General features: G+C 46.0%; 1 long non-coding RNA gene across 1 annotated transcript in view; it reads right to left on the reverse strand.

Annotated features, from left to right (window-relative positions):
* Positions 1–9,167: 9,167 nt before the first annotated feature.
* Positions 9,168–12,637, reverse strand: part of LOC129549124 (uncharacterized) — a 34,055-nt gene continuing 30,585 nt past the window's right edge. Inside the window, exon 4 of the long non-coding RNA XR_008684489.2 lies at positions 9,168–11,233. This is a non-coding gene — a long non-coding RNA (uncharacterized LOC129549124). The remainder of the gene's footprint in view (positions 11,234–12,637) is intronic.

Here is a 12,637-nt window from a genome sequence, read left to right on the forward strand (position 1 = left end):
CCTGTGCAAACACGGGCCTTGGAGGAGCTGAAATCCAACCAGGGCCCAGGCAGTTGAGACTCGTTTCTGCTCCAGGAGGTCATTTTCCTCTATGTGACTCACTCAGCAGGGACATTTTTTGCAAGTCAGCCATCCAGACAAAGGCATCTTTTTGCAGCCCATCCTCCTGGATAAGGCACTTTTTTTCCCCCCACTTTGCACCGTCTCTGGGCATGTAAGCCACCCTGATCTAACAGAAGAGCGGCCTTTGTGTGGCTGCTTGTAGGAAATTTTACAAAGGGAGGACAAGAGAGATGACCCCGAGGACGGCAAGACTCAAGAAGTAAGCGACATAACACACCGGTTTGGGGAGGCCCCGAAGCCCTCAGCTCATGGGGAACTCGGCGGTAGAGTTTTCGCGTGAATGGGGCCATTCTGCCTTCAGCCTTCTCCAATTTTCATTTTATAGGGGAAGTCCAGGACTATAATCTTGTGAGGAAAAGGGGGCCATTGTGTTTTCTCTTTGAAATGACGCAGTGCCTACACGGAAAAACAAGGCCCGCTCTTAACAATCATTTGGTACACACTTCATGACCAGAAAGAGCCTTTAATTTCCGGAGGTGGCTCAGAAATCTTGTCTAAGCATGTGGCCACGGCGATAACCATTTAGGAGCCATGTGGAAGAGGGCATCAGAAGATAATGTCGGAGTGCAGAGTGGGACGGCTGCCGTCTGCCCACTTCCTCCTCTGAAAACACAGCCCCTTGTCTTCCAGGGATGCTGAGGCAGGGAGAGGCAGTGACTCTGGGCTCCCCAGGGCTCCATCCTGGTCTCAGCTGACCCTGGGCCCTCACCTGGCCATCCTTCACTCCCTAGAGACCTATCTTCAGCTTCTTTTCTTCCCTAAAGCCCCTGTATTCATTTCTCAGAGCTGTCTAACAAATAAGCACAAGCAGGGTGGCTGACAACAACAGAAATGTATCCGCTCACCATTCAGGAGGCTGGAAGTCCAAAATCAAGGTGTGGGCGGGGCTGGCTCCTTCCTGTGGCTTCTGAAGGAGAGTCTGTCTCCATGCAACTCTCCAGCTTCTGCTGGTGGCCTGCACTCCAGTCTCTGCGTCTTTGCTCCGCTGAGAAGGACACCAGTCAGAATGGATGAAAAGTCCACTTAACTTAGTGTGACCTCACCTTAAAGCGACTGGTTATGTCTGCGGTGGCCCTCTTTCCAGATAAGGTCACATTCTGAGAGCCTAGGGAGAACACGAATTTGGGAGCAATGCTTGTTCCATTGAACGGCGCTCCCTACTGTCTTTCCTGAGCTCATTGTTCAACCCAGTCCACTCCCACCCTCCACGGACACTTGAAATCCGTGGATCTTGACCTCTGGGATCCCGCAGAGTTAACCCATAGATGGTCCCAGCCTTGCCACCCACCAGCTCTCTGACCCTGCCTGTCCCACCAGCTTTCCTTTCTGTTCCAGAAGAAGCCCTTCTCATATTACGCTCTGAGAAATACATTCATCTTTTACCGATTGGTTGCTTTTGTTGTTTAGTTGCTAGACCGTGTCTAACTCCTTGTGACCTCCATGGACTGTAGCCCGCTAGGCTCCATTACCCATGGGATTTTTCCAGGCAAGAATACTGGAGAGGGTTGTCATTTCCTTCTCTGGGGGGAGCCTCTTTCTGATCCAGGGATGGAACCCGAGTCTCCTGCATTGGCAGGTGGATTCTTCACCACTGAGCCACCTGGGAAGCCCTAACCTGTTTCAGTTCAGTTCAGTTCAGTCACTCAGTCGTGTCCAACTCCTTCGTCCGTTCGTTCGTTCCGTCGCTCAGTCGTGTCCGACTCTATGTGACCCCGTGGACTGTAGTCTACCAGGCTTCTCCGTCCATGGGCTTCTCCAGGCAAGAATACTGGAGTGGGTTACCATTTCCTTCTCCAGGGAATCTTCCCGACCCAGGGATCGAACCCGGGTCTCCCGCATTGGAGGCAGACGCTTTATCCTCTGAGCCACCAAGAGTCGGACACGACTGAGCAACGGAACGAACGAACAAACGTCCAACTCCTTGCCACCCCATTAATCACAGAAAGTCAGGTGGTCTGGTATTCCTATCTCTTTCAGAATTTTCCACAGTTTATTGTGATCCACACAGTCAAAGGCTTTGGCATAGTCAATAAAGCAGAAATAGATGTTTTTCTGGAACTCTCTTGCTTTTTTGATGATCCAGCAGATATTGGCAATTTGATCTCTGGTTCCTCTGTGTTTCAGTTCAGTTCAGTCACTCAGTCGTGTCCGACTCTTTGCAACCCCATGAATCACAGCACGCCAGGCCTCCCTGTCCATCACCAACTCCCGGAGTTCACTCAAACTCATGTCCACAGAGTCGGTGATGCCATCTAGCTATCTCATTCTCTGTCGTCCCCATCTCCTCCCGCCCCCAATCCCTCCCAGCATCAGAGTCTTTTCCAGTGAGTCAACTCTTCACATGAGGTGGCCAAAGTATTCAGCTTTAGCATCAGTCCTTCCAATGAACACCCAGGATTGATCTCCTCTAGAATGGACTGGTTGGATCTCCTTGCAGTCCAAGGGACTCTCAAGAGTCTTCTCCAGCACCACAGTTCAAAAGCATCAATTCTTCAGCGCTCAGCTTTCTTCACAGTCCAACTCTCACATCCATACATAACCACGGGAAAAATGATAGCCTTGACTAGACGGACCTTTGTTGGCAAAGTAATGTCTCTGCTTTTTAATATGCTATCTAGGTTGGTCATAACTTTCCTTCCATTAATTTCATGGCTGCAATCAGCATCTGCAGTGATTTTGGAGCCCCGAAAAATAAAGTCTGACACTGTTTCCACTGTTTCCCCATCTATTTCCCATGAAGTGATGGGACCAGATGCCATTATCTTTGTTTTCTAAATTCCCGCACCGGGATTTTCAACCTGTCTCCTCACCCTCTGATGGACCTGTGCCTCCCTACTGTTGATGTCGTTGCCAGTCACCCCCACCTCCCAGGCCTCACCCTTCTCTGCTCTAAGCCCACCGACCCTGGTCAGGCTTCTCTCCTATTTCTCCCCACTCGCTCCTGCCACCGGCAGGAACCACCCCAATCCTCCTCGTACAGCTTCCGTCCCTCGGGTGGTGGACCCTCAGTCCAGGCTTGCTCCATTGCACGGGGTTCCCTGCTGGCTTCCTGAGCTGTCTCAGCCCCTCCCATACCCTTTGTTTCCGGTTCCGGAACCGATGCCGGAAGTCACTCCTTCCCTGAACTGCTCGGGGCCTCTCTAGTTTGCTGGTGCTTCGCTGACGAGCCATCTCCCCAGCTAGACTTTGGGCTTTCTGAAGGTCAAGACCATGACCCATCTGTGCTTCAGTCCCCCTGCACTACCCAGGACCCCAGAAGGCTCAATCAGTTTTCACTTAAAACTTGCACGCATGGAGCCATTTTGCTTTATGAGCCTGGGTTGCCACGGAGAATTAGTTCTTAGGGGTTGAGTCAGTTTGGGATGTTAACACAACAGGATGGGGGATTAGACTTTAATTGTTTTATGGGATGTGTTTAGCGTTTCTAAAGGTGGGCCTTAGGTCTGCCTGTTTCAGAGCCTGCAGAGTCGCTTGTTAAAAGGGAAATTCCAGGCCCCTGACCCAGACCTGCTGATTCAGAATTTTAGGAGGCAAGTCTGGGGAACTGAGCAGTGATGTCAGCGCTGGCTCCTGTCCTGGTGATTCTTATGAGTGGTAAAGCTGAGAGTCACGGATCCAGACACGTGGATGATACATACTGATTCTAGATGTTCTAGCAGAGCTGAAGATAAACAAGAGACTTATTACAGCTCATAGAGCCAGCTGGGCAAAGCCAAAAGTGATTCATTGCTTCCTAGGTGACCCATCGCTTCAAGGACCAGTGTTCGCTCCTGAGGTCGAGTGACATTCTCACAAAATCAGGGGTCCAGGAAGAGAATCTGGAGGGTCTTTGGAGTGACCCGTGGGCAGTGCTGAGCCCCATCGAAAACAGAGTGTACCTGTCTTCCCCTGCTGGTCCCCTTCTCCCCAACCCCAGGCAGAGAATTAGAGCATGCTGTTCAGAGCTAATGTTTGCTTTGCTTTTGGAAACACCTCAGGGCAACTCAGGATAGGTTTTCAGAGTGGTGTTTGCCTTGGCTTGGCTGCAAAGGTCCCCCTTTCTAGTCTATTTATTGCAAGTTAGCACTTGGCCCCTGATCCAGGAGTCAAACACTGGTTCTAACAGAAATCATGGGGCAGATAAACGAAATGAAACATGGGGTGGGCTGGAGGGCGTGTCCCCATGCCGGCTTCTTGGCCTGGGGATAACCTGAGGTCAGGGTGGGAGCCAGCCTTGCAGCCCCTGGCCTGTGCAGCCCTGTGATGCCTCGGGACCATGGGATGATAACAGCTGCCCACTGCCCAACAACAGGCTCTGAAGGAATTCTCTCCCAGGAGAGAGATGTGTTCCATTGTTAGCTCCTATTTTGTTTACATGTTTTCTTATCTTTCAAAAGATTCAACTAGCTTTCGACAGCAAATTGCGGGTCCTTCTTGATATCCACTCTCAAGTTGCAAACAGAGGCTGCCTTACATTTGGATGATAACTGCCAGGGCTGTGCCAGCGAGTCCATTTACATCGGATCCTTTAATCCACACAAAACTCCATGCAGAGGGTGTTATTATTAGATCCCACTTAATGATGAGAAAGCAAACTCAGAGAGGTTAAGTGAGTGACCCAAGGTAACCCAGCTGATAAATGGGGAGGGAGCAGTGCCAGGAATCACCCCATCTGAGCGACAGGGGGGCTTGCCACTGGCGATGATCTACTCCCGCCGAAAGCTTCTTTCCTTGCCTTAAAGAAGGAACAAACGAGACACATACATACTGCTGTATATAAAATCAATAACTAATAAAGACCTACTGTATAGCACAGGGAACATTACTCAACACTCTGTGATGATCTACATGGGAAAATAATCTAAAGAAGAGGGGGTATATAAATATGTACATGTATAACTGATTCACTTTGCTGTACACCTGAAACCAACGCGACTTTGTAAATCAACTACACTCCAATAAAAAGTTTTTTAAAAGTGGAGGGATGAACAATGGTTTACCAAGGCCTGAAAAATTTCACCTAAGTCTAGTTCTTATTTGCATTAAGTGTATCAGCCCATTTTATATTAGCAAAATGAAAACTGGGGAAAGGTGTGGGTTTCCCATGACATGTCTGCAGGGCATTAAAATACACTGTTAAGGGGAATTTCTAGCCATATCACATTTCTATTTCACAAAAATGAAAAGCATGATTGAGATTCACTAGTGTGGGTGGTAGAAAGTGAAAGTGAAGTCGCTCAGTCGTCTCCGACTCTTTGTGACCCCATGGACTATGCAGTCCATGGAATTCTCCAGGCCAGAATACTCAAGTGGGTAGCCTTTCCCTTCTCCAGGGGATCTTCCCAACCCAGGAATTGAACCCAGGTCTCCCGCATCGCAGGTGGATTCTTTACCAGCTGAGCCACGAGGGTAGAAAGAGTTTAAAATCCAACTGGAACATAAGCAAGACCCTTGGGATGTGGCTGCCACCCTCTGATCCAATCAAAGGCATGCTGGATGGAATCTGGGATGTTAGGGGCTGGGTGAAACTAAACCAGAAGTTGTGGGCTTTAGGGAACAGATCCACAGTCTCCCAAATTTCCTACTTGAAGACCTCCTTCTCACTCTTCTGTTCCATAGTTTCTATGGCAGAGACATGGACACAGCTCTCCTGTCCCAAACCCACAAGGTCACTTTGATCATTGGAGACTTCTCTCTCTTATCAATAGCCTGGCCTTCATTCAAGGACCCATGATTCTCTCTACACTCAAGGATAGGAAAAAAGAGTACTGTGAATTAAAAACTCCCAGTTACTGATTGAATTTAAGGAACCCCAAAGAAGCTAAGATATTATTTAGACACTGATCTCAGTTCCCAGAGGCTGGATGAAGTGGGCTGGAAGGGGTTAATGGTACTATGCTGCTTGACTATTCTGGAAAACATCATCTTTTGACTTACTGCCATGAGCTAAAAGCAGTTAAGAAGAAACCACCATGAACAATAGTAACTGCTAGTCTATCTGCAAAAGCTGAAGTTGGTGTTATTCCCTAGGTTTGCATATTAGGGAATAAGAGATTTGATGAGTTTGGTAATTTGCACAAGATTATAAAGTAAGCAATTGGTAGGGTCCAGAAAAAATGGAAACAGTGACAGATTTTATTTTCCTGGGTTTCAAAATCACTGTTGACGGCGACTGCAGCCATGAAATTAAAAGACACTTGCTTCCTGGAAGGAAAGCTATGCCAAACTTAGACAATGTATTAAAAAGCAGAGACATCACTTTGCCGACAAGGGTCATATAATCAAAGCTATGATTTTTCCAGTAGTCAGGTACAGGTGTGGGAGCCAGACCATAAAGAGGTCTGAGCACCGAGGAATTGATGCTTTCAAATTGTGGTGCTGGAGAAGACTCTTGGGATTCCCTTGGACATCAAGGAGATCCAACCAGTCAACCCTAAAGGAAATAAATCCTGACTATTCGTTGGAGGGATTGATGCTGAGGCTGAAGTTCCAATAGTTTGGCCACCTGATACAAAGAGGTGACTCACTGGAAAAGACCCTGATGCTGGGAAAGACTGAGGGCAAAATGAGAAGAGGGTGGCAGAGGATGAGACGGTTTAGACGGCACCACTGACTCAATGGACATGAACCTGAATAAACTCCAGGAGATGACGAAGGGCAGGGAAGCCTTGTGTGCAGAGCCAGACACAACAACAGGGCCCAGAAACGACCGAGGTCCTTTCTTCTCTAAGCAGTCTCCCATGAAACACGGTTCTCATCTCTGCCGTGGCCTGACGGAGTTTCACGTTCTACTCCTGCATCAGCCAGAAGGTCAAGGGCAGTTATGCCCTCCTGGTAGTATGCTTCAGAGTCAGTCCTGGAATTAGCAGAGTTCACTCTCAGTCAAGAAAAGAGTATTCCAAGGAAATGATATCTTAGATTTTTTTTTCCCTCGGTAGACATTCCTTGAGAGGGTTATGGTGTATTAAAGATATATTACTGTGAAGTCTTGTAAAAATTTTATAGCTACTGTTTTACACTTATTCAGCATTCCAGATCTCATGGCGGTATTCACTTCAAATAATACTGTGTGAGTCAGTGTGTAAGAATCAAATGCAAGTTGTACATTATTTAATGATATTCTAAATGATGATATCTTTAGGAATGAATTTTTCTTAAATATTATGGTTGTAGCATTGTCCACTATTGCTTTAAAGTCGAGTTTCTTGGCATTCATAATTATGATGGTTATAAGAAATAAATTGCTTACTATTAAACAAAATACTTAATATTTCTCAACTATTAAAAAATGTATATAATCTCAAAAGCATCTGACTTAAAAGGAGGAAGAAATTCTCAGCCCAGCCTTCATGTTAGAATTTAAAAGCTTCAGAACCTTTTACAAGTTCCTATTGTGTGGGCTTCACCCTTAGACCAATTAGATAAGATCTCTGAGAAGTGCTGTTTGGCTGGTTATAGTTTAGAGAGTTCTGCAGGTAATTCTAAATGCAGCTAGCATTAAGAACTACTGAGCCTAAGCAATAATGGATTTTTAAATTCATGGTATTAGTCCTGACTAATATCAATGCATTGATGTATCATAAAGGGGAAAGATCTGCATTATGCATTACAAGTAGGAGTTTTGAATATAATGTAATTAAAATATATGTAATGAATATAATACATGCAAAGTCAATAAACAACAGATACAAAGTAGATGTTCAATACTATTTACTGAGAAAATTACTGAATGATCATCCTACAAAGTTTCATATGAAAAATCATATTTTGACAAAACTTATCAATTGTTAAGGCAAAGTATCACTGAGAAAGAAAAAAATTTAATTACACTATGACGTGCCATATATTAGAAGCCACAACTCAGCTTCAAAAATGCTTAAAATGGGAAAAAAAATCTGAGTGTTAGAATTAATGAAATACAGTACAGCACTCAAAAATTATTGTCAATTTTATTGCCTTGTCTACTTCACATGTTATACCACTAATGTCCACTAGATGCCGCTGTGATCTGCTACTTCAGATTCCAAAACGAAATCTGAAAACCAATTTTCTCTATTTAAAATTGAAACAGTAAGCCACTTTTTGGAGAAGGAAACGGTAACCCACTCCAGTATTCTTGCCTGGAGAATCCCATGGACGGAGAAGCCTGGTAGGCTACAGTCCATGGGGTCGCATAGAGTCGGACACGACTGAGCGACGGAACAGAACAGAACAGAACAGAAGCCACTTTTAAAGACAAAGGACTTTTAAAATCTCATATTTTGAGAGATTGTTGCTCATAATTTCCTTCTATTAACATCTATCCTAAGTATCCCACAAAGTGTAAAATTATTTAAAAAGTGAATTGAAAAGTTTTAAAGGCTTGATAGAAAAGATTATCACCTCCCTTTTCTCCACATCCTCAGATTTCACATTCTGTCTCATCTGCAGTGGGTTATAGAGAAGGGGAGGTAATGCTGATAGGAAAACGTCTGACTTAAATCAAATTAAAAGTAAAACATGAACAAAAGACTATGATGTCTTTTGGTTGGTAGACAGCAGATGATGGAACGTTGCACACATGAATTACTGCTTCCCACACAGGAAAAGCTGGAGGGAGGGGAGGGCACTAGGGTCGGTTGGGAGAGCCTTGAGCTTAGACCCAAATGTAATGTTAACCCTGGGGATTGACCCAGGGCCTCCACACTGAAAACTGGGATGAGAATCAGTCTTCCAATAAAATGATAAGAGGACTTAGAAGCCCAAAGAAGCTTCTGGAGACCAACTTCAAGCAGCGTGACTCAAACTGTTCCCCATCTCCAGTGAGATGAGAGCAGAAATTTGGAGGAAGCATTTCAAAACACTTTTACAGCAAAATAGCAAAGTAATATTAGGTATGTTAAGCAGAAAAAGAAATTGGGTTTGTATTTTGTATGTCTTTATTTTTCATGTCACTCTTCTCATAATTCTTTTTCTTTTTTTTTAGTATTTTGCAAAATTATTGATCTATAACAGATTGGAAATTTAAAATAAAAAGAATACAGTAGTCCTTCACCTCAGATAGCCAGGGAAGCACTCAGAAACCCACCCTGAGCCGCTGAAGGAGGAGATCCCAGAAGCATGACTTTATTAACCCCCTTAGTAATTTTCTAGCGGACAATACAGGTAGAAAAGGGCTGAAGGACAGGGGCACTTGGGTTGTGAAGGATAGGATGACCAGAGAAGTGAAAAGAAATCCCAAAACAGCACACCTTGGGGGCCCCCCCACCTCTGAGCCTGCAGTTGGCAGCTCAACCCAGAATCCACGTCCCTGTAGCTCTACAAAGGCTCAGAGACCCCACGTCATCACTCTGAGCCCGTCCCCTTGCCCAATGAACATACAGCAGTCCCAGTCCCTGGGACTCAGGGACTGCAATGAAAAGAAAATACAAAACCACTTAGAATAGCCCAAATCTTACATATTTAGCTTCAGAAGAGAAGCATGGAGAGAAGTCCATAGCTCACTTGCTTCCTGGCTTAATCCAGCCCAAATCAGCTGGCTTTGATGGAAGGGAAGCTTAATGCACTGTCAACATCCATTTACAGATGACTGAATTGGCCATTTTGCTTCTCTAGAAACTGCCCTGTTGCATTATCATACTGTCTGTATCTTTTCTGGAAAATAATTTGGTTATAATTATCAACATGTAAATTGTGACTACTCTTTAACCCAGCTATTGAAATTCATCTTATAGTCAAACTCTTAAAGCAAGCAAAGACACATAATACCCAATACTCATTGACGCTTTGTCAGGAAAAAAAAGAAAAAAACTAGATAAAAGCTAAATGTTGTCAATAAAAGAACAGCTAACTGATGGCACCTGTAAGCCAAATTAAGACACCCTCAGTGAAAGATGAAATGCTTCTCAAAGTTCTAATGTGCAGAATTCCAAGACACGATTGTAAGCAAAGGAAGGAAGCTGAAATCCAGTGGGTCCAGTGTGATCCTATTTGTGTACAAAGCAGCACATGCACTCTGATCATGCAGAGAATCCTCTCAAGCCTGTATCTGTCCACAGGGGTCACCTCTGGGAAGTGGAGCTAAGGGTGGAGACTTGTAAGAAGCACTTTCACTTCTAATACCATGCTCTTCTATGTGATTTTTTAAGTAAAAATAAGTATTAATTTAATATGGAACAAAATGCCTACTGCAAAATAAAAAGAACTGTATGAAATGGCAACAACCATGTCAGCCAAAGATATGTGCATAAAGTAGTCACACCCTGAAGGTCAAGAGAAATTGACCAACATGGACAAAGAAGAAACCACAACTCCTGGATGGCTTTCACCCATGGCTGGTGAATGTTTTTAGTGTCAGGCAATATAAAACCCAGAGGACAACGCAGCAGGGGACCCAAGGCTCCCAGGCATGATGGCCACCACCAGGTGACAAAATCCAGAGACAACTGCTTGATTACTTAATAACTGTGTGGAAATGGAAAAGGATTGGGGTCAGTTATCTGAAAAAACCCTACAAAAACAAACAAACAAAAAATGATTGCCTGGTCCCACTTCACAGAGGGGGTGTCTCCGCTCCCAGCAGTGTTGTTACTATTTGCAAATGGGACACACACATTTCTTGTTAATTCTACCCCACATGATGCTGATTCATTCTGATAACCCTGGTCTCAGAAATACTTACCTTAAAAGTTAAATGTAATTACTACACTCTCCCACGCCCCCTACCACAATCTGCGTTCTAAGGATGAGACCTGCGAAGGAAGCCCCTGTCTCCTTCGGGGCCTTCGACTCAGCAGATGGCATGATACACAACTCCTGGCTAATGAGTATTTTCAGAGCTTTTCCGAATTCAGTGTGTGCTGAAAAGTACACTGCTTATTCTGCTTTGGCCTTTCTTTCTACCACTTATTTCAAGTTCCAGCCATAGTTTTGAGTAAAAGGTGTTCGGACTTGCCTCAAAGGACAAAAGAATAGTAGGCTGGATGTCAGAAAGTCAGTTTCCAGGCAGCTCAAGTTGCCCTCATGGAAACGGTGGAGGAAGCAGAGGGTGAAGATCAGCGAGCCCCCAGGGACAGAAGTCCTCTGCAACTGCAGCCGGTGCCACAAGCATCCCTGTGCGCCCAGGAGCGATGACCAGGGGCACGTGAGGGGCCTGTCCAAGCAGAAACCAGAATTAAACTTCTAAAGGCCCAAAGAGCAATCCTTCCTAACTTCTGTGTGCACTGCCCACGTCATGGCTTATCCCACATATGCTGGGGGGGCCTGGGTTGCCTGGAGTGGGGGGCAAAGAGTGGGCAGACGCAGAGCCACCCCTTACAGACACACCAGAGCACTCAGGCCTCCCGGTGTTCTTGGAAGGAAACTTCCTTTCCTTTCAGTCAGGGTGGGCTGACCCTAAGCTGCAGCCTCACTGAAAACAGTAGCAAGACAGAGAGACAATGGTCTTCCAGACCTGCCTTTAGGGGAAATGGTGGGGTGGGAGAGGGAAGGATCGCATGAATAGGGCCTGGAATGAGGGGTTCTGAGGGGCCTGAGCGGGACAGTGTCTTTTGAGGTAGGTGGGTGACCTTAACCATGAGGCTTCTGTTTTGCTGAGGTTGGGGGGAGGGGTTGCTGCAAATGTGGGGCCAGAAATGAATTTCCTGGCAGTGGGGGACAGGCTGAGGCTCCCTCCTGACAGCTTCTTCTCCTATTGGGCCCTTCCTTTATTTAGAGGACTCAGCCTTTCCTCTAAGTAAATATTGAACAGATCGTTTCAAACCACCCAGTTAAACAGTGGCAAACTGCTATCTTGAGCCCTGTGCATGGCTACCGTGCTTCCTGCTTTAGGCCCTAACTTCCTTGATGGAGCAGGCCGAGCCCCCGCTCTGTGGGTGAAGGCACTTCCGGTGTTGGCCATCTTGGGAGGAGGCTGTGCTGACCCCGGAAGTTCACGGGGAGAGAGGTCTGAGGCCTTCCTTTGTTTGGTCTTGTTAGCAGGGTAGACGTTTGGGGGTGGTGTTTACCACTTGAAAGCAGGAGTGGGAATGGGGTGGATTTATTTAGACTCAGAAAAAGGGAGCCATGCTGAGCTGGCTGAGGTCCATTGAGGGTCTCCCATGAAAAAGAACGGTCGGGGCCGAGTCGCTGTGGAGGGGAGGGTTGCCCTACCATGCAGGATTGTTCAGCAGTCACTACCTCAGAGGCGCTGCTTTTAGATTAACACCTCAGAGACCAAAAATCTCTTTACAGTGGCCTCTACAACCTGTCCATCCCCAAAGAACATGAAGACACAGGGCCCTACAGTAGACATACTGCATCTGGGTCAAATGCGGGATGTCCAGCCTTTGCTAGAGCCAGTGGTCTGAACAAGCAGAGCCCAGATGGGTCTGGGGCACAATTGGATTCTTGGCCTCCTCATCCTCAAACGTGGTGAACACAGCTACAGGCTCAGACCCAGCAAATACAACTTCCCAGGACATTCTCCCACTGGTCAGACTGGAAATACCAGAAAAGCAAAGGTAGCTGCCCTCAGAGGTAGGGCTGGTATTTTCTTTCCTTTTGGCCAGTTTGGTTT

Source organism: Moschus berezovskii, chromosome 1 (assembly GCF_049115385.1).
Source record: "Moschus berezovskii isolate FMDL1 chromosome 1, NW_MosBer_1.0, whole genome shotgun sequence".
Lineage (NCBI taxonomy): Eukaryota > Metazoa > Chordata > Mammalia > Artiodactyla > Moschidae > Moschus > Moschus berezovskii.